The 22,706-nt window shown below is 44.9% G+C and overlaps 1 protein-coding gene across 11 annotated transcripts in view; it reads right to left on the bottom strand.

The window, feature by feature from the left end:
- MLIP (muscular LMNA interacting protein) overlaps positions 1-22,706 on the bottom strand; it is a 1,868,253-nt gene that overhangs the window by 1,160,544 nt on the left and 685,003 nt on the right. The gene's annotated exons all lie outside the window — the stretch shown is intronic.

Genomic DNA, 22,706 nt, shown 5'->3' with positions numbered 1-22,706 from the left:
TCTGAAACTTGAAACTCTGAATTGTTAACTCTGCCTTCCAATTCTTTCGAGTTCTTAAATAAAAGTGTAGTTAATATTGGGTAAACGTTGCGCCTAATATTTACGGTACTTAGAAACGGCAGGTGTGCTAAGGGGAGGTATTGCAAATTATTTTTCTTTTCTTTTTTTAATAGTTGTGTTTTACAATCTTTGATCTCTAGGAAAGACACTTACAATTTGCGAAATGTATTTGGAAATTCTGGGCCTCATTTACAAAAAATTGGCGAATGGCTCTGCATGCAATCACACAGGTTTTTGTGATGGTTTATTCTGTACAGCGTACTACAAAAGTGTGCTCCCTAACTCACCTGCACCTTAATATTTAGAAAGAAATAATCTTTGGGAGTATGTTTATGGGGCAAAACTAGTCTGTTAGTTTGATTATATCCATACCCATTGACAGTAGCAGATGACCAGCTTAACTCTTAATTAACATTATTTGCCCTTGTGTCCGAGCTTCCTCCTTTCAATAGCTGTTTGGCCAGTCTTATTCTGAAACACCCTCTGACCTTCACAGTGGTTTACGAGAAAGCATGCTGGGTGTTTAATCTAGATCTGCATCTTTTCCAAAATCCAAACCAGATTAACTTCCAATCTTTACCTGCCTTCTTCTCGCGGATCAAATTCTAGAATCTTGGATCGTTATGTTATGTAACGGAAATTTGTAAAGTGTGCAAATAGTTTTAATCATGGGTGTCTTGGTGCAAGCTGAACATGAACATGCCAGAGAAGGGACATCTTAGATGTTAAAGGGCCCAGTCTTCACCTCTTTTTTGGTCTTGTGCCTAGCGTTGCAGTGCGCAGACCTGCCCGCGCAGCACGAGGCCTCTTGTAAGGGGGTTCTGAAAGCTGCTCACACACTCGTGCGTGTGATCAGGCTTTCGCCACCCGCCATTGGCTTTCGCATGTTTTTTTTTTACAAAAAAGGCACTCGATTGGGCAAAGGCGGCGCATGTCCCACCTTTGCAATGCCCATTCCCGTCGCTGGCCAGCATGCACAGCAGCATAGGTTCGCCTCGCTGCCACGCTCCCCCCGCTCCTCTGTGGTGCGCGTGCACCACTGGTTTATTTTGCCTGTTCCTTTTTGCCAGCGCCAACTCTGTGGGCAAAAATCCTCCTAGTAAGGCATTCCCTGCCTAGATTGTCAAGTCAACTGATCATACCACACGCTTCCAAGACCGATAGCTCCAATTCAATGTAAGTCCCTGTCTACGTTACTTTGATTTTCCTTCACACAGTCTACCTCGCGGCAACTGCTTCACTCACTTCCTTAATTCTTCTCCCACAGCACCCGCACACTAACAATGCATGCCTTATTTACCTCTAATTAGACCACGCCTGCAGCCTGTCAATTTCCTCGCTCGCTTTAACCCTAGGCATCAAAGCCTATTAGTAAGTAATATCACCAATACCAAGTTGTTTCTGCTCTTTAACAACCCGGGTCAGTGTGGCCGCTGTGCGGAGGGAGGTGAGGTGAACTACCAATCCCGGCATCCCCTGCGGGCGCTGACGCCCGAGACGCGCCTGGAGGCGCTCAAAAGCAGACGGGAGGTCCGGCAGAGCGGGCTCCCCAGCGTTACCTGTTCGTTTTGACTTCACTGCTGCCAGAGAACCCAGCGGGGCGCGTGCAGAAATCTTCAGTCACCGGCTGCCCTCCCTCCTGCCGCCGCCGAGGAACATCAGGTGGCCGCTGTGCGGAGGGAGGTGAGGTGAACTACCAATCCCGGCATCCCCTGCGGCTGCCCCCCCTCCCGCCGCCGCCGAGGAACATCAGGTTGGCCGCTGTGCGGAGGGAGGTGAGGTGAACTACCAATCCCGGCATCCCCTGCGGGCGCTGACGCCCGAGACGCGCCTGGAGGCGCTCAAAAGCAGACGGGAGGTCCGGCAGAGCGGGCTCCCCAGCGTTACCTGTTCGTTTTGACTTCACTGCTGCCAGAGAACCCAGCGGGGCGCGTGCAGAAATCTTCAGTCACCGGCTGCCCTCCCTCCCGCCGCCGCCGAGGAACATCAGGTGGCCGCTGTGCGGAGGGAGGTGAGGTAACCTACCAATCCCGGCATCCCCTGCGGGCGCTGACGCCCGAGACGCGCCTGGAGGCGCTCAAAAGCAGACGGGAGGTCCGGCGTCGCGGGACGCGCGCGGGACCGAGCCCGGGGCTAAGCCCGGGCAAAGGGCGGGCCGTTTTGTGGCCGTTCGGTGGCTGGAGGAGGCTGGGTTGGGCCCACTCCCTAAACATCGTAGGACTATCACCACGTGATTCAGTAAGTGTGACATCTCCTTTGATACTGAGCATCCCGTTGTGTGTCCTATGTGCACCTTTCAAAGCCCCTGTTCTTCTTACCGCCACTCATCATCAAGATTCTCCTGGATACTGATTGTTTATGGGGCTTCCGGTCAGGTTACGCCCTAATAATATTTAACCACTAGTAATTTTCGTTGGAAGAGGAACCTATTTAGGGGTTGTGTACTATCAAAAGACTAACATCAGCAATAATTCCGGCTAATGTAGAAAAAACTGAAGCACTAGGAAATGCTAAGGGCACTTTGGATGATTACTTTAAGAAACCCAACCTTGATACAGAAAGGGACTGCTCATTGGCGGAACGTAGGGCTGAGCGACGCCTCTCGGTTGAAGCTATTAAAAACAGACTTTCTGTTGATGCTCTAATACACTCTAACCCAGTAGGCCCAGGCTCTACATTAGGTATTGAGGACGAGTCAAGTACACAGGGAATCCCTATGCTACTGCGAGACTCGCCACCCCCAATGACACTTATTGATGATGTGGAACAAAATAGTTCCTCAATGATTAGTAATACTAATGTTGTCTTGGATACTATACCTGATACTCCCCGTGTAGTGGTGGGGAACACGCACAAGAAATCAGGGAAATGGGAAGCCGTTAAAATCTTTGGCCCACCACCCAATAAGAGAAGGAGGAGAGGAGGTCTGCCTCAAAGAGCTAAGATCAGCCATACTGATTTTGGGAAGGGCAATAAGGCTCGTTCTACAACTACTTGTAATGCACGCACCTTGTTGTCTCGGAAGTATCCTGGATTCACGATGCTCACCACCCTGTCTCCCCCTGGTCACCCCCCGGATGTCGGAAAGAGACACCAACAACCAGCAAGTAACCAAGGGGAACACAGGGGAACAAAACAAGGGTAAGAAAGGAAAAGAAAGGATGTCGCTCCACACTCCTCCTCTGCTTCAGATGAGGCTTCTCCTCTGGTATGAGCACTGCAATATATATAAGAAACAATTAGCACACACTATCCCCTCCCTCTATGTACCTACAATATGGAAAGTACTGCTAACCAATGTACCTTATGAGAAGTGGAGAATGCCTCTAACATAGGGAACGTATAAACATGAACTGGAAATGAAGAAAGTATCACTGGTGGCTACTAGTCACTGTATTTGGGAGGGAAAAAGGACCTCATGAATGGTATGCATAATTCCTATACTTGTCTATGCTCTAAATGAAGAGTCACTCACCAATCCACAATACGTGAACACGCTCAAAACGAAATACTCCAATACCTAATGGAAAGCTTAGGTACAGAACTCCTATTCCACCACACCAATTGGTGGAACTAAATATAGGAAATGTCTCCTAGAATACGACCTTTCAATCACGATGATTACCGTTCTAAATCACGGTCAAAAACCAAGCAACACGATAGTGCTCAAGAATGCATTCTAAACTGAGAAGCAAGCCGCTACTCAACTTACAAACTCCCGCCACGAACAATCCAGCAGCCTAACGGCCCAGAAACGCCAACACGAACACCTAGCTCCTCGGACGCCACAAAGACCCGGAACGAGATGGGACTCTCACTGGCTAAACGCGAAGCGTTTCCTGTGAGTTTGGGGCGGGCTTAAGGCTGCAACACTACTCTCTCGCGCATGCGCGTCTACTGCGCATGCTTCAAGTTCCGCATTTTCCTCCTTGCCAACCGTTGCCAACCACGCATTGTTCTCCTGGGCTCGGCAGGCATGACAGAATACCCCTCCCACAACGCCCCCACCAGTTTCGGTTTGTTAGGGTATTTTCTGTGAAACACTCTCAATAAACGCGGAGCATGTATGTGGCTGGCAGGTTCCCATGATCTTTCCTCTATCCCAAAACCTTTCCAATGTATCAGATACTGCAGTCGGCGACGCACGCGTCTGGAATCAATAATAGCACCCACCTTGTATTCATCACCATCGTCTACCACCGACGGTATAGGAAGAGGAATTGCTGGCAGGCGGGTATCAGGCAAAACCGGTTTCAACAAAGAAACATGAAAAACAGGGTGCACTCTCATAGAAGATGGTAATCCCAATTTCATTGCTACCGGATTGATGACTTGGACAATAGAAAAAGGACCAATATATTTGGGTTTACATTTACATGCACCTTTCAATGCCAAATGTCTGGTAGATAACCATACCTTATCCTGTAGTTGGTACTTGGGTTCTGCCTGTCTATGTGAATCTGCAGTCTTCTTGTACTGTGTCTTAGCTTGGTCCAGATTGTCATGGATAGTGGAATGTACAATTTGCAAATGCGAAACTACATCCTGTACAGCAGGGACGGCACAAGGTCTCAAAGGAGAAAAGGGTAAGACTTTAGGATGGAAACCATGAGAAGCATAGAAAGGAGAGAATAGAGTGGAAAAATGATGGCTGTTATTGTATGACAATTCTGCCAACCAAATCAACTCATCCCACTCCCTCTGGTCCTGCAGAAGTTGGCACCTCAGAAATTGTTCTAAACATTGATTTACTCGTTCTGTTTGCCCATCCGTCTGGGGATGGGCTAGACGATAGGCGGACTTCCATCTTTAATGAGGTACATAATTGTTTCCAGAATCTGGATATAAACTGAGAGCCTCTATCTGTTATCAGAATAGAGGGCAATCCATGGAGTCGGACTATATTCTGCAAGAATACACTAGCCAGAACAGAGGAGGTGGGCAGACCCTTTAAAGGGATGAAATGAGCTGTTTTGGTGAACATGTCCACAACAAGAAGAAGAGTGTTATTGCCTCTCTGTGTTTTGGGTAACTCCACTATGAAGTCCATTGAGACAGAATGCCAGGGGGCTACAGGTGTGGAAAGTGGTAGCAATAACCCCACTAAACCTTCGTGTGATGGTTTTCCTTGTGCACATATTGGACATGTCCGCACATAACGTTGTACATCTGTAGCTACCTGGGGCCACCAACAATACCTCCGTATCAATTCTAATGTCCTCTTGTATCCCGGGTGCCCCGCCACCCCATGTGTATGGCACCATTCCATAACTTGCTTTTGAAGCGGTACCGTCGGAATGAACAACCTTCCTTGTACATAATGGAGGTTTGTTCTCACTACGGATTGGTGTTGGTGTAGGATGTCTTGGGCTGCAGGGTCATGTTGGGCCTTTTGTACTTGTAATGTGAATGCTTCTTCAGCTGTTAGTGATCCAATGATTTTTTGAGGTGCAATGATACAAGGAGGTGCATCATCATGTGGTAATGGCTCAAATCCCAAGCGTGATAAAGCATCCGCCTTACCATTTTGTCTGCCTGCTCTGAAGTGAATGGTAAAATCGTATTCATTGAAGAATTGTGTCCACCGCAATTGCCGCATAGACAATGCTCTGGCCGATTTTAAATACTGCAAATTACGGTGGTCTGTTAGAACAGTAACTGTATGATTTGTGCCCAACAAGTATTGTCTCCATTCCTCCAATACCTTTTTTATAGCCAGGAGTTCCTTTTCCCCTACAGCATAGTTTATCTCAGCTGGTGTTAATTTGTGAGAATAATAAGCTACAGGATGTAGTTCACCAGTATCTCTGTCTGCCTGAGAAAGGATACCTCCCACAGCTACCTGCGAGGCGTCCACCTCCACCACATACGGACTAGCAGGATCAGGGTGTTTGAGGATAGGGGCTTGGGTAAAGGACTTCTTAAGAATGGTAAAAGCCTTATCAGCCTCCTCGGACCAATGAAAGGGGACCCCTTTTTGCAACAGACGAGTAATAGGAGCCACAAGCGCTGAAAACTGATGTATAAATCTCCTATAGAAATTTGCGAATCCAAGGAATTGCTGGATTTCTTTAACCGTTTTGGGAGGTGGCCATTCCAAAACAGCTTTCACTTTTTGTGGATCCATGCTCAGACCTGTTGCTGAAACAATGAAACCCAGAAAGGCGACCTGGTGGCGATGAAAAAACCATTTGTCCAATTTACAAAAAAGATCATTAATCTGCAGCTGGTGCAAGACGGCCTTAACATGATAGATGTGTTCCTCAAGGGTCTTGGAATATATTAGGTGGTCATCTATATATGCAATTACAGTCTTGTCAAGATGCTCCTTCAACACCTCATTGATGAAATACTGAAATGCTGAAGGAGCATTACAGAGCCCGAAGGGCATTACCATATATTCGTAGAGACCGAATTTGGTACAGAATGCTGTTTTCCACTCATCTCCGTCGGCAACCCTGACCAAATGATAGGCCCCACGAAGATCTAATTTCGTGAACCAATTGGCCTCTTGTATCTGGTCAAGGAGTGCAGAGATGAGGGGTAAGGGATACTTGTTTTTAATGGTGATACCGTTTAGTGATCGATAATCGATGCAACATCTCAGACCCCCCTCCCTTTTTGGGATAAAAATAATGCCGAGGAAGCGGGGGACCTAGAGGGTCTGATGAAGCCAAGCTCAAGCATAGTATCCAAGTATTCCCTTAGATATATGTTTTCCTTTTCTGTAAGGGAGTATACTCTACTGGTTGGTATACGAGCACCCGGCTGCAACTCAATCCGGCAGTCATAAGATCTATGAGGAGGCAGACAGGTTGCTTTTTCCTTATCAAAGACTGCCTGGTAATCTTGATACACAGAGGGTAGTATGGTATCTGGTTGGTCCCAAAGAACTGAATGTAAGGAGGTATGGGAAACCACAGAATTCCTATCTGGTATGGACAATGTGTTAACCTGCACTGGGGACACCTGATGGTTAGAAGCGGTAACAGGGATGTTTTGTTTCTCTTTCTCCTCAAAAGTGAGGCAGTTATTTCTCCAATCAATATGAGGATTATGGAGACGTAACCATGGAAGACCCAATACTACAGGAAATTGGGGAGATTCAATGATGTCAAAAGCAAGAGTTTCCCAATGCGTAGGTTCAATATGTACATTCAGTAAGATACTAGAATGTGTGATAGGGCCAGATCTCAATGGACTCCCATCAATAGTGTATACTTCCTCTGTAGTCTGTTTTTGCATTTTAGGGATTTTCTGAGCGATGGCCCAATGGATATCCATAAAATTACCAGATGCTCCTGAATCAACCATGACAGATTGTGTGACAGACTCGGTTAACCAGGAAAAACTAGCTGTGACATAAAAATGTCCTTCGTTGGTCATTAAAGATGAGACCATGTGCTTCAAAGGACCCGGTGGGAAGGTCTCTGTTACCCTCAGGTCAGCTAGTTTTCCGACTTCCTGAATTGTTTGGGTTTTATGGGACACTCCCTTAAAAAATGTCCTGGCTTACCATAGTAAAGACATAATTTGTGCTCTCTACGTCTTTGTTTTTCGGCCTCAGATAAAGGTCCTTTAACACTGCCTATTTGCATAGGTTCAGACTCGTCAGACTTATTTTCAGGTTCAAGTTTCTTTTCTTTACCTAGCAATTTTGGGTATTCATATTTGACTCTATCCTTACGTCTTTCTCCTAACCGATGGTCCAATTTGACAACTAAATCGATTAATTCAGGGCATGTCTCTGTAGGATCCACTACATGAGCTAATGCATCTTTTAATTCCTCACGCAATCCTCTATAAAAAAGGGCACTGCGTTTATTAGTGGGCCAGTCTGCCTCCACCACTAATCCATTAAAGGTGGATATGTAAGTGATGAGATCTTTGGACACCTGCTTTAAGTTCAAGAGTTCTGTATCTGCTGCATGTGTGAATGAATGTTTATCAAACATTTTACGTAACTCTCTACGAAAAGCCTCATAGTCCAATAGTAAGGGGTCATCCTTATCTATCAAGGGTACAGTCCAGTTAGCTGCTGACCCCCCTAAATAAGATAGGACAAAGGCAACTTTAGCTTGGTCGTTGGGAAAACATGCAGCTTTACAAAGAAAATGTAATTGACACTGAGTCAAAAACGCTGCGCATTTAGAAGGATCTCCATAGAACCTTTCAGGAGGTGCCAAAGGAATAGTATGAGGAGTCACTACTTGTACTACTGGGGCCTGATTACTTGCACTAGCTCCTTCTCCTCTGTGTTGGCTTAAAGCCTCTAACCTGTCCGCAATGGTTTGGGTTTCCCGTTGGAGATTCCCCACCATGTTTGCCACGTCTTGTAACGTGAGATCCATGATACTCGGGAGACAAATATATATAGGCTTCGCGTTCTGTAATGCACGCACCTTGTTGTCTCGGAAGTATCCTGGATTCACGATGCTCACCACCCTGTCTCCCCCTCGTCACCCCCCGGATGTCGGGAAGAGACACCAACAACCAGCAAGTAACCAAGGGGAACACAGGGGAACAAAACAAGGGTAAGAAAGGAAAAGAAAGGATGTCGCTCCACACTCCTCCTCTGCTTCAGATGAGGCTTCTCCTCTGGTATGAGCACTGCAATATATATAAGAAACAATTAGCACACACTATCCCCTCCCTCTATGTACCTACAATATGGAAAGTACTGCTAACCAATGTACCTTATGAGAAGTGGAGAATGCCTCTAACATAGGGAACGTATAAACATGAACTGGAAATGAAGAAAGTATCACTGGTGGCTACTAGTCACTGTATTTGGGAGGGAAAAAGGACCTCATGAATGGTATGCATAATTCCTATACTTGTCTATGCTCTAAATGAAGAGTCACTCACCAATCCACAATACGTGAACACGCTCAAAACGAAATACTCCAATACCTAATGGAAAGCTTAGGTACAGAACTCCTATTCCACCACACCAATTGGTGGAACTAAATATAGGAAATGTCTCCTAGAATACGACCTTTCAATCACGATGATTACCGTTCTAAATCACGGTCAAAAACCAAGCAACACGATAGTGCTCAAGAATGCATTCTAAACTGAGAAGCAAGCCGCTACTCAACTTACGAACTCCCGCCACGAACAATCCAACAGCCTACCGGCCCAGAAACGCCAACACGAACACCTAGCTCCTCGGACGCCACAAAGACCCGGAACGAGATGGGACTCTCACTGGCTAAACGCGAAGCGTTTCCTGTGAGTTTGGGGCGGGCTTAAGGCTGCAACACTACTCTCTTGCGCATGCGCGTCTACTGCGCATGCTTCAAGTTCCGCATTTTCCTCCTTGCCAACCGTTGCCAACCACGCATTGTTCTCCTGGGCTGGGCAGGCATGACACTACTCCCACTACAAAATCTGGACTACCATCCGAGTCAGGTCAAGAGGCCATACATGAGGTTATACCGCTCACAGATAGCCCTACACTGACTGTATCTGGCATTAGTTTAACATCTACTAGGGATGGCACAGATGAGAAACAACTATCCACAGTCTCCCTTGAAAAAATTGAACATCTATTCAAGTCATTTACCTCTCCTATATTGGAGAGGCTGAAGAGGATAGAACAGCGGCTCGGGGATTTAGAACACGCAATCACCACCAAAGCAGGTATCTCCAAAGTTCCAACTAACCAGCCCTTACCCCCCGAAGCTGCAGCTCCATCTCCAAGCCTCGTAGCCCAGAGGGATACAAACTCAGTTAGTAAAGCAGGGGCAGGCATACACTGTGGGGCAAAGTTGCAAAAAGTAGACCATCAACCCGCTCCACATAATCTTAAAGAACTACCGAAGAAGGCAACTACAGCCCATGGAGGAAATAAGTATGAGCATAGGGGGCGGATAAACCCTGAAAGATCAGGATCCACTAGGGACCGTCAAGTTGAATTACCACCGGACGCGGTCCCTTTTGTGGTTGTACTCACAGGCGTCCCTGTTCTACAAGCGGGCAGGAGAGAAGGCTTTAGCCAATTAAAAAATAAAGCCATGCATTGGCTTAGTCAGTACAGACCTCTCCCATATAATATCAACGGCGACATTGTTCACGTACGCCGACTCTCCTGGCTGGGGAGTAGAGAGAAAGATATTGAGGGCGATCTCATTATCATAAATTTTAGAGATCCTGCCGCAGTTAACCACATCTTAAACTGTAATATAAGAACTAATGCTACAACCATTACTCCTTATGATCTAACTTATTTTTACCCAAGACCCCAGGTAACTTCCTTGATGTCTTTAGCCCCCCCCTTCCGTATATGGAATAATCTCCCTATAACATCTAACAATCAACATCCCTGGCAGACTCCCTATCCTATGACCCAAAAAAATTCTTATGGGTGGAACAACATCCCATACAGGGGACAGAGAAATAATTTCAGTGGTTTAGATCACTCACAGGGAACCAGGGGAATGGACCATTTATTACCATTTACCCCTTTAGAGCATATTAACAGATTCGCAGCATTTTCAGGTCTGGATGACTGCGAATGACGGTCGGGGGTACTTTCAAACAGTTTATCAACTCACAGGACCAAAGATAAACAAAATAATGTTAGTGCTCAAAGCAATATTCCTATTCTTGTACATATTGCATCTGAGTTAGACCCCTGCCCTGTCGTTGTCCCTTATCCCAAAATACAACCTACTGGGGTGAAAGTGTTGGCAACCCCCTAGTTACAAAATCTGTCTGGGATTATTCCCCCTGAAACAATGGATATAATGAGACCACCTTTTGAGATGCCCACGAGTGTAATAGCCCCAGCTGGGACTACGCTCAGTGACATAACTGAACCAACTTCCTTGAAATTCAGGGAAGTAACATCTCCAATAACAACGGAAGTTCCTGGTAGCATAATTTCATGGAACATAGCTGGGCTAGCCCCAAAAATTAACGACACAGATTGGCGGTCAGTAGCTATGTCCCATTCAATTATAGCTCTCCAGGAAACATGGGCAAAGGAAGAATCCCATTTGCTGGGCTTTAAAACGTTTTTTACGCCAGCAATTCCCACTAAAATGGGCAGACACAAGGGAGGGTTGGCTATGTATTTGTCTATCTGTTCAGGTCCCACGGTTTTAGGGAGTTTCTCGGATTCTCCTTTTTTCCAGATCCTAAGGGTATCCTGGGGTGTTCTGGAAAATCTAGCCATTATTAATTTCTATAATAACATCCCGAGATCACAACTGGAAATTACAATTAAGAAATTGTCAAATACCCTTAAGTCTGTTGCGGATAGTTGCCCAGGCGACATGGCTCTCTTGTGGGTAGGGGACTTTAATTGTCCATTGTGCCCTAAGAGTTTACAGGGAGTGTGTGGCTGGGAAGATGAATCCATAGGACCAATAAGCCATTTTGCCCACACAACATTAGGAGATTTACTTAATAACTTAATGGTGGATCACTCCATGGCATTCATTAATGAGGTTTGCTCTGAGCCAAAACAGTTTGCACCAACATTTAACGCAAGGTGGGCACGTTCAATTATTGATTTTACTTTACTATCTTCTCGTCATGCCTCACTGGTTAATGCCTGGAAGACAATTACAAGTGGCATTAGTGATCATTATCCCATTTCAGTTACCTTTAAACTAAATCTGGATACACGGCCACTTAATATTCAATGTAATTACGTTTTTAATCCTATTCTTGGCCAGCGTAACGGATTCTGTATTAAATGGGAGAAGGTAATACCAGAGAGCTTTCAACAAAACCTAGTAAATATTTCCCAAAAAGAAATTACTAAGTGTTTGACATTAGAAGAGAATGATGAACAAGTCTTGAACTCTTTTAATAAAATTTGTTGTGTAATTAAGCACCTTCTGACCAGAGACTTTGTTAACACAGTTAAGAAAACACCAGGGTGGTTCGATTTAAACTGCTCTAGGGCACTGCGGGAACTTAAAAATGCCTTGCATATTACCCCATTAGATAGAGTTCAGGTTCAAGGGGCTAGGCGTAAGTACCGTGCCGCCTTGATTAGAAGGAAGAAAGACCTAAAAGCTGAAGCCTGGGAAGCCCTCCACACAGCAGCAATACAAAAAGACTCTGCTGCTTTTTGGAAGGCTGTGAATGCTCCTTTTTATCAAGAAAGTCAAGATCCTCGTATAGATAACGCTATCACGGCCAGGGAATGGGTATCCCACTTCCAGGCCCTGTACAGCAATAAGACTCTGCCTACAACAGTCTGTGAAATATCACCTGAAGAAGTGGATCCCCCGTTTCCTTTAGACATCCAATTTGAACTAGAGGAAGTATACAAAGCCCTAAGGGAGAGCTCAGCCTCGAAAGCACCAGGCCCCGACTCTGTTCCGATTGATGTTTTTAAAATGTACCCAGATTTGTAGGCCCCTCTACTTACCAGAGTTCTGAATTGTATGACAAAAAGAGGTTTTATCCCAACCTGGAATGAGGCTATCTTAGTCCCGATATACAAGAAGGGGGACAGGAATGATCCTGCCTGCTACCGTCCGATCTCTTTGTTAGATGGGTTTATGAAGCTGGCAGGCAGGGTCATTCTTGCTCGCATCCAAGACTGGGTTGAGGGTCAGAATGTGTTGTCTCCTTTTCAGTATGGGTTCAGAGGAGGGCGGGGGACAATCGAGCAAGGGCTAAATCTTTCACTAATTATCTCTAAATATATCCATGCAAGGAAAACAAATCTGTATGTGACCTATGTGGACCTCAGCTCTGCTTTTGACTGCGTTTTGCACGACAGTCTTTGGCAGACGCTGAGGGACATTGGGTTGGATAATAAAATAATTGTATATATCAGAGAACTCTATGTGGAGGCAGGTGCCCGAGTTAGATATGGTCAGAGGGGGGAATGTACAGACCTCTTTAAGATTAGCAGAGGGGTAAGGCAGGGCTGCATCCTGGCCCCCCTGCTTTTTAACTTATATATTAATGGAGTGGGTACTTGCCTAACACGCCAGTACTATGATTACCCTGTAATCCAGGGCAAGCCCATTCCTATTTTACTCTATGCTGACGATGCAGCCATTCTTTCACAGACTAAAGTTGGACTCCAGAAAACCGTACACAACTTCACCAATTTTATGAACGATAGAGGGTTATGTGTAAATGTCTCGAAGACGTTCACTATGTCGTGTGGCCCAAACAAACATAGACAACCTTGCCCAATTGTTCTGAATAACAGGAAGGTGGAGTTAGCCGACATCTTCTGCTATCTGGGGATCCATTTCGATAGACAAGGCACCTGGAAGCCGGCCGTGAAAGCACGGGCTGTGGCTTTTAACAGAGCAGTCGGGGCTCTCATGAATTTTGCGAAAAAAATAGGAAATAGGCCAGTAATGGAGCTCCTTCGAATATTCAAATCGAAATGTGTGGCTATTGGGACTTACGGGGCTGGTATCTGGGGCTGGCAGCAATTGGAGGAGATCCAGCGAATTGAGAACAGGTTCCTCCAATTCATAACTGCTATGCCAAGGAGCACCACGATATATGTATTACATGCCGAAGTGGCTCTCAATTTTATCATGGATATCATATATATTGCCCCAGTTTTACTGTGGCACAATGTTGGGACCAATTCTGCCACAGAATTGAATAGACTTATTATAAAGGACTGCTTGAACTGTGACGGATGGAAAAACATCAAATGGCTTATCTATGTTAAGAACTTTCTAGCCGAGATTGGTCATCTTGAATACTTTACGGACCCAGCCTCATTGGAAACTCTCTCGCGATTAACGTTGAAAAAGACATTGCTGGAACACCTGGAAACACAAAGGTGGAAGGGCGTAAGGTCAAAAAAATCGGTCATGAGCCACGATGAAGTAACATCTCAGAGGGGTCTACAGTTGTATCTTGCATTAGAACACCCCCTATATCACCGCAGGCTCCTGACTTACTTCCGCCTGGAAACTTTCTATAGACCTATATCTTTCCCAACCTGCAATGACTGGGCGAGGGGAAAAAAGCTGTGTCCTTGCGATGACAAATCATTTCAATCAAATATTCATTGCACTTTGTTCTGCACTTTATATAGCCATCCACGACGACAAATTCTAAAGCCTTTATTATTAACTTGGGGCCTAAGGAATTCAAGAGAAGCTTATAATAAACTTAGGTCCTTAGATGAGTGCATTACTATTAGTACAGTGAGCCTTTTTTTGAACACTATTTTAAGAGTGAGAAAGTCTATTGTTATGGAATAATAAGAGTCAGTGAAATGTTTCCTTTATAATCATATTTTATCGTAACTGTCTGTACTGTTTTTTAGCTTTTTTTTGAGTTTTTTAAAAGGAGTCAAACCTTAGTAATGTTTAAATTAGAATGAAATATATGACATTTTAAAATTATGATTTGTATTTATACACTTTTATGAATTGGAACTTCAATTCGAATAAAGTTTATTTGACTTGACTTGACTTGAACCCGGGTCAGTTAATCCTCAATTAAGTTTTCTTCATTTCCATTATTGTAGTAGCCCTGTTCCCCTCCGGTGCGTCCCAGCCTCTGAGGTCCACTACAGCAACAACGCTGCTGTCAGCTTAAATTACCTGAGCTTACACTGACCTTAGTAGTTGCCTCAGTAAGTGCATTGTCTTGTTGTAAATTGCCCTGTCTTTAGCTTCCATGCGAGTATTGGGAGTTATTGCATCGTTCTATGCTGGGAGAAGTGCTGTGCTCTTACTTGACACTGTGCTCATCCTCATGTTCTCTTTTGAAAAATGACTGATGTCTACTCTTGATCTGGAAGGGAAACCAGTTGATATGACTCTGCAAAATGCCCAAGAGTCTGGGAGAAGCACAGACGTCTAGCTGCAGCCAGTCACAGATCTCTACAACACATTGTTTTTTGGTATGTGACTTGGCATATAGTGTGTATATCCATGCCCCTTTGCATTTTGATGTATAATTCAACTCCATTTTTTCACATACACCAAAACCCTCTGGGGTGCAGCGTTTAGTTACCTTCAACAGTACTTGTTTTCTGTGTACGCTTTGCAATGCAGTTCAACAAAACAGGATAAGACCAGCTTCTCACCCTCTTTTTCCATGTTCATGATGCCTGCTCTAAACTAAGCTAACGTTTCATTTTTTTTAAAGGCTACGTTTGAAAAAAAAGATGGCTTTATTTAACATAATTCTAAATCAACCTTCCAAAATTACGTTTCAATTTGTTTCACGAACACACCCATTCGTATATCTCCATACTAACCACAAGAAAAGCATTTACACTAGGGGTTAGTGTCACACCCTCTCTCTATGCACCTTCCTAAGTTAATGCAGTGAATGATGAGGCAGGGGATGTAATCAGGCTCTTCTCACCCTGTCTCTCCATCCGCTGCTGGGGGAGGTGCTCTTTTCTCACCGTAACCTGTGCTCAATAAAGACCTGTCTCTCTTGCAGGCGGTCTCTCCACTCGTACCCTGTCTCCTTCACCCTGCAGACTTTCTCTATCTCACTCGATACCCTATTAACCATGAACTCTATGTTTAACGTTATTCTAATCAGGTCAGCCTGCCAAAACAGAGCCTCAGTCTCTCCTCCTCCCCCGACTCTCCATCCAACACAACCTCCCTGTGCCCACACTCAAAACATGCCCCTGCCTGTCCTCTACTCCTGTACCTCCATCACGTTTCTACTCCTTTTCACTCTGTTGTGCGTTTATGGTAGTCTGTCATATTTTCCTCACTGCCCCTTCGGTTTTCATCATCTTTCACCATGTCCCTGTACTCTGTACATTCATTATGTTGGTCTTTCACTGACCCTCCAATCTCCAAAGGCACTCTCTGCCTTCCTTCGTCCTGTCCGTGCATTCCTTGCAAGCTCTCTTCTTCTCCTGACCCTAAGCTCCCTTAATTCACCACAAGACTTCTTGCTTCCCTTCCCCACCCCATCCCTCCTTTTATCTTACGTTTTCATTCTCCCCATCTTACACTCTCCCAACTGCTCATCACAGGTTGGCTGTCTTTTCGTCATTTTGTCCTTCGTTTCACCCAAGGCTCTTTGCTTCTCAAGTGCGTGTGCCATGATTAATTTGCAATGCAAAAGGTCTCCCATTACTAAAAGCTTGAGCTTTTGGCATTGCATTATTATTGGCAACGCCAAGAGCTCAAACTTGCAGTAATGCGAGACCTATAGCATTGCAAATGCTTGTTTCTAAATGCCAGGAGGGAAGGAATGGCTCTGATGTGGACAGAAAGGCTGTTCCACAGTTTGGCTGTATGGGCGACAAACCTCCTACCACCCCAGTTGGCTTTCCAGATCTCTCCGTCATTGTTTTAGACACTGCAGAACATAGAGGTGTGTTGGGAGTGTACCACTGAGAGGAGTGCCTTAAGAATTCTGGTCCTGAGTGGTGCAGATCTTTATGAGTCACGCAGAGGGCCTTAAATTTAACCCGACGGAGAACTGGAAGCCAGTGCAGCTTATGGATACCAGGGGTGATCAAGTGGAAATTTGGAATATCCAGGATCATTCTAGCTGCAGAATTGTGAACTAATTGGAGTCTACTGGCATGTTTTTCTTATATGTTCATGTAGAGGCCGCAGCAATAGTCCAGCTTTGAAAGGACTAGGGCAGTAATCAATTTTTTATTAGACTTTTCAGTAGGGGTGAGCGGAATTTGCGTAATCGCTAAATGCAAATCTCCGCGAAACGGTAAAAAATCTCCGCGAACACGCGGAAGTTCCGCGAACATGCGGAATTGCTTGTTCGCGATGCTTTTTTCCTGTTCGCAATGGCTGTTTGCGTGCTCGGTGGGAAATATCTTGCAAAAACGCATTTTGAGAACGCGAACAAGCCAAAAATTTCGCAAAGACGCGGAACGCAGAATTTTGGGCAATTTTGCGTTCTCTGCGGAACGCAAAATTACCCAAATTCCGCAAATTTCAAGAGCAGAACAGAATTTACCGCCCAGGCCTACTTTATAGGAATGTAAGGCAGAAACCTTTTAATCTTGCTGAGGGTGTGATAGGAGGAAGACACAACTGCTGAGACTTGGGCTCCAAGGTTGTGTTAGCCATCGATAATGATGCCCACGTTTTTAGCTTTGGTCACAGGCCTAGGATGGGGACCAAGCTTGTCTTGGCACCAAGATGGGGACCGGGGGAAGAGAGATTCCCAAACAAAACTTCCTCAATTTTTCCAGAATTAGGTTTTAAGCAGTGTTTGCTCGTCCTGAGAGTGACTGCCCACAATTCAGTCTTTGCATAGGTCTGGACGAGACATTGTTGATGGCTTCAAATACCAATTGGGTGTTGTCGACGTAGGAGATAGGACCAAGGTTAACATTTTTGATGAGAAGGGCCAGTTTGCAAACGTATAGTTTAAAAAGAGTGGGGCTCAGTGAGGATCCCTGTGGGACCCTGCATGACAGAGTAAACAGAGAGGATTCAAACTTACCTAATGCCAGCATTTGAGACCTGTGGGATAGAAAAGAGGTGAGCAGGGACAGATCCCTATCACAGCTTGCTGGTGGTTCAAGGTCTGATGATCAACCGTATCGAAAGCAGTGGATCAGTCAAGGAGAATGATGGTGGCAGAACCACCCCTGTCAACAAAAATACTTATTTCTTCTGTGGCTTTGACCAGGGCTGTTTCTGTACTGTACCCCAGTCTGAAACCAAACTGGGTAGGGTCCAGAAGGTGGTTATCCTGAACACATTTTGACAGTTCAGAGTTCATGATCTTTTGGTAATCTTTGTGGAGCGGGAGAGGCGTGATATAGAGCGATAGTTATTGGGGTGAGTTGAGCTGAGATTAGGTTTTTTTGTTAGGGGAAGGATGGAAACTTGCTCCCATCCAGAGGGAAATAACCCTGAAGAGAACATAGTCTTGAAAATGACTGAGAGGTTGGTGGCAATCACCTCTGGTACTAGCTTGAGTATCTCGGAGAGACAGGGGTCATAAGAGGACCCTGATTTAGCTCCCATCAGGAGGGAGGCCACCTGGGTGAGAGATGTGGAAGACAATTGGAAGAGAGGGTCATAATCCAGGTCTAACTGAGTTGTTAAGCTCCTTAATGGGCGCAGGATTGGAGTTGTCACAGTTGTTGCAGATTTGGTTAGTCTTGTTTCCAAAGGTAAAGGTTAGGGTGTCTCAACACTGTTGGCTGTGAGTTGTCTCATTATTCTTGGTGGGGGGCATTACCTTAGTGACTGCCTGAAAAAGTTAATTGGTAGAATTGGAGGGATTTTCGATCATTTGTGTGTAAGAATTACTCTTTTCTTTGATAATAAGAATTTTGTATTTGGCTAATGCTAGTTTATAAGAATATTTTTCATGATCATCATAATGTTTCTGCCATCATCTTTCCTGCCTTCTACAACTTGCTTTCCAGACGAAGGGCCTCAGTAAATCATGATGCAGAGGGTTCATTCCTGTTGGAGTGTAAAGATTTGGCAGGGACTAAGTTGAGGGAGATGGATTTAAGCCAGTGTGAATAGACCTTGGATGCTAGCTTGGCATCCGGTGGAAGAGGAGGTTGATTATATGCCAGGCACTGTGATAACTTGTCAGTGTCTAGCATGCTCTGTGTGTAGTGGATTCATGTGGCTTGGACTGAAAAGATGATTTGAGTGGGATGTTAAACTCAAAGTAAATGGTGTAATGGGCCAACCAGCTTAGCGGGATAATTTTTTTAATAGTATGAAACATTGCATCCAAGGTATGTCCGGCTATGTGTGTGGCTTCCTTAAAGAGTTGATTAAGTCCTTATGACAATGAGTTTCCAGGAGGACGTCTGTGTCTGTATCCTCATTGGCTTCCAAATAAAAATTGATATTGCCAAAAATAGATAAACTTTCAAAATGAAGGCTGTACTCAAATAGCGACTGAACATTATTTATAAAGCTATTTCTAGTGCCAGGTGGGCGATGTAAAAGAATGCCTTATAAAAACTGCTGTTTCTGACTGCCTAAACTAAAGAGGAACACTTCGCATTCAGTGGAAGGAGCAGCGGAGTAGTTGGCATTCAGACCACTGTGGGAAATCAGGGCGGGGCCTACCACTCTTTTTAGAGGCCTATCGAGTCTAAACAGTGAGTAGCCTGTAGGGATGGCCACCGCAAAATCAGCGTTGGATGCATGTCACCCAGGTTTTGGTAATGAACACTGCATCAAGGTGTTCACTGTCAAGCCGATCCACACATTTGTATTCATGTTTAGGCAGGGAGCGAGCGTTGATTAGAGCAGTCAATCAATTAATCAGGGGTTGTGAAGTGCAGCTACTCACCCGGTGGGATCTCAAGGCACTAGGGGGGAGTGTGAGGCTCCTAATCCTTTGCAGAGAATCATCAGAAGAATGCCATAGCCCATTAGGGAGCGTGTGGTGCTGGACTCTCATGGTGATTTACCGAAGAACCAGGTCTTGTGGTCCTTCAGGAACATGGAGAGAGTTGGTGTCTGGCAGAGGTGGCGAGGGAGGGTGTTCCTTGCTTTGGCCACGAGGAAGGAGAAGGAGCAACCTCCTGTTCTGGTCTTCTCGATGCGTGGTGGCATAGGACTGGCCAGGTGGGGTGGTCAATAGGTGTAATGGAGGCCCAATGCTATTCTTATGCAATTGGGACATGAAAGCGCAGGCGAGTGTGGCAGAGATGTTATACACAGGCTAATGCAGATGGGAAAGCGCAGATGGTGTAGGGCATGCCTAGTGTTACCTGAATACTTAATTAAAGTGTCTTAGTTTGGTGTGAGAGAACCAGGGGCGCTGGCCTGGGCCTGGTCTAGGCACGGATGGGCGCAGACGAGCTTTCCTTTGTCCCGCCTATTGCACGGACGCTATGTGGCCATATTTAAATATCCTCTTATAGGAGAGGTCGTGTCCTCACTTGGCGTCGGAACAAGAGAACGAAAAATGAGTGGACAAAGGAAATAGGGCTTTTCAACTGGGGCCCAGCAACGCCTGGACACCTCCAGGATCCCCTGTAGGTGGTGCTACTGGTAAGTAAATATTAAAAGTCAAATAAAATGTGGGAAAAAAACCATAAAACAAAAAAATTCTGTGATGCAGTATGCTAGAGGTGGTGCAAGCTTTGTTCAGAGCCAGGCACTTCCAAAAAGGAAATACAAGGAGATTAGGTCATCCGTGTTCTAGCATGCTCAGGAAGAGCTGTACAGACAGGATGCAGAACATGAATAAGAGAAACAAGTAAACAAAGTAAATGGGGCTTTCAACTGGGGCCCAGAAACCCCTGTAATACATCCAGGCTCCCCTGTACTGGCTACTGGTAAATACAATGCTAAAAGTCAAATAAAATTGGTGAGGAAATCCATAAAACAATTAACATCTATGATGCAATAGACCAGAGATGGTGCCCGCTGTGTCTGGAGTCAGGCACCTCCAAAAATGAAATACAAGTCCCCATTCAAGCATGTGCAGAAGGTTTTCTTCTTTTGTACTTCTCAACTTTATCATTTTGGTGTTTTTAAGGAAAGGCAATGCAGCAATCATTCTACTTGCACTACATTTAAATCTCTGGTACTGTAAACCACTGAAAGACTCTCACCTATAACCTACACCCATTTTTCAATAACGTTTGTTGCTGTGTTTGTAGTTTGTTTACACTAACCAAATGGAATCTAAAAACCTCTTTGTACAGCTGTTTTTCCATTCTTTAGTCAGATGGAGAATGAGAATAGGTTCTAAACGACACCTGTTACGCTGTGAGCCCCAAGCCTTCATCATGGATAAATAAATGACAAGGACACAGGTTGTACTCAGGGTAACTCCTGTGCTCCTGGGTCTTTTTAATAACAGGGTCACCTGACCAGTGACACCTGTAATAGATGGGTGTGAGGTGGGTGTAGTATAGTACTCAAGCATGGGCTGCCTGGTGACGAGTCCACCAGGACACTACATTCTTCCCAAGAACCAAAAGATCAACAAGTCCAACAGTGGAAACAAAACAAAACTGGACACCATTGAGTCTATTAGCTTCCAGAGTAAATCAGCAGGACAGCAGTGAACACATCGACAACTGAGGCTGGCTGCAACAGGACATCATTGCTCACACCTCATAATTTAACCTGGTAAGCAGGAGCACTGTTGAAAATTGACCTTTTAGGCAGGGTCAACCCCAAACTTTTTGCTTCCCTCCTATACTTTTTCTGACCTTATTTTTGTTGGCTTTTGGACTCTGTACACTTTACCACTGTTAATTAGTGCTAAAGTGCTTGCGCTCACTCCTTAAAACATGGTAACGTTGGCTCATACCCAGTTGTCATATTTAATTTGCTTATGTGTCCCTAGTAAGGTGCACTGCATGTGCCTAGGGCCTGTAACTGAAATGCTGTTAGTGGGGCTGCAGCACTGATTGTGCCACCCACTGAAGTAGCCCTTAAACCATGTATCAGGCCTGCCCTTGCATAGAACAGGCCCAAACCTTCCCTTTTCATACATATAAGTCACCCATAGGGTAGGACCTGGATAAACCAGAGGGCAGGGTGTAATGTATCTAAAAGGCAGTACATGTACAGTACATGTATTTTTAAGTTTTATATATCCTGGCAGTAAAAAACTCCCAAAGTAATTTTTCTCTACTGCAAGGGCTATCTCTCCCACAGGATAACAATGGGATTACCGTATTACATTTTATAAGTGTAATTTCCAATTGAGAAGAGATAAGACCCCTACAATTGGTGTCTTTGGAATCCTAATTTAAGATCCTAGTTTAGGGGGAAGTCTGATCTAAAATTACAATTCAGAAAATGCCACTGTTAGAAAGTGCCACAACAGTGTCTCAAAGGGTTTTGTTTAGTAGACAATTTACAAATGAGCCCTTCAAATTGCCTTGAACAGGGGAAGGGGAGCAGGAAGATAAGGAGACATATGGTTGAGGAAAAAATGTTTCACATATATTTGTTTGTTTATACAGTCAAAATTAACAATCAAAAATGAACTGTTTTACATTAAAAGCTAGGTAACCTAGGTAACCTGTACTGTGAAAGGATATATACAGCAGGAATAGAGATGCAGAAAAAACAAGTGACATATACAGTGTACTCTTAATGATGCCCACACATTTGATACATTAAGAACAGATTAAGCCTTCTGGACAATCACGAGGGATGCGCCGTAAATTACACTGTAGAAGTCGACTGCGTTTTGGTCTTTACACAGTATTGGGCTAGAATCAGAGCCAGGTTACAATTTTTGCTAACAGTGCTATGGGGTCTGACCAATTGAGACACCATGTAGAAGGCACTGAAGGAGTGTAGGCACAGAATACATCCAAGGGAGGCGGGAAAAAGGAAGAAAGCCCCTCGTCAATTTGGCGGCTGCGCGTAGAAGTTAAGTGCTTCCAGGTCAAGGTGAGCATCAGAAGGAATTAGGCCAGGGATCAGGCGTCCATTACAAAATCGCATTGGGAGAATGATTAAAACAGGTAAGATGAGTCCAGAAAAGCGGAAATAGGAAGCATCACCGGCGTGAGTCCGTTAGAGAGTGGCAACCAGGAAGTGGCTGCTTGGGAACTTAGGAAGGTAATGCGTCCATTATTAGCATGAGATTGCATCGAGCCACGGTTAATGCAGCCCCCCTTCTCCTTTATAAATACAGCCCTAGGGTGGCATCCTCAGGGCAAAAAACACAAGAAATGCGACCCAGCCATAATTTTTTCGATCCCGCTGTTGTCCCCGAGTTCT

The sequence above is a fragment of the Lissotriton helveticus genome, chromosome 6, assembly GCF_964261635.1.
Source record: "Lissotriton helveticus chromosome 6, aLisHel1.1, whole genome shotgun sequence".
In the NCBI taxonomy this organism is placed as follows: Eukaryota; Metazoa; Chordata; class Amphibia; order Caudata; family Salamandridae; genus Lissotriton; species Lissotriton helveticus.
This window is presented reverse-complemented; position numbering and strand designations above follow the sequence as displayed.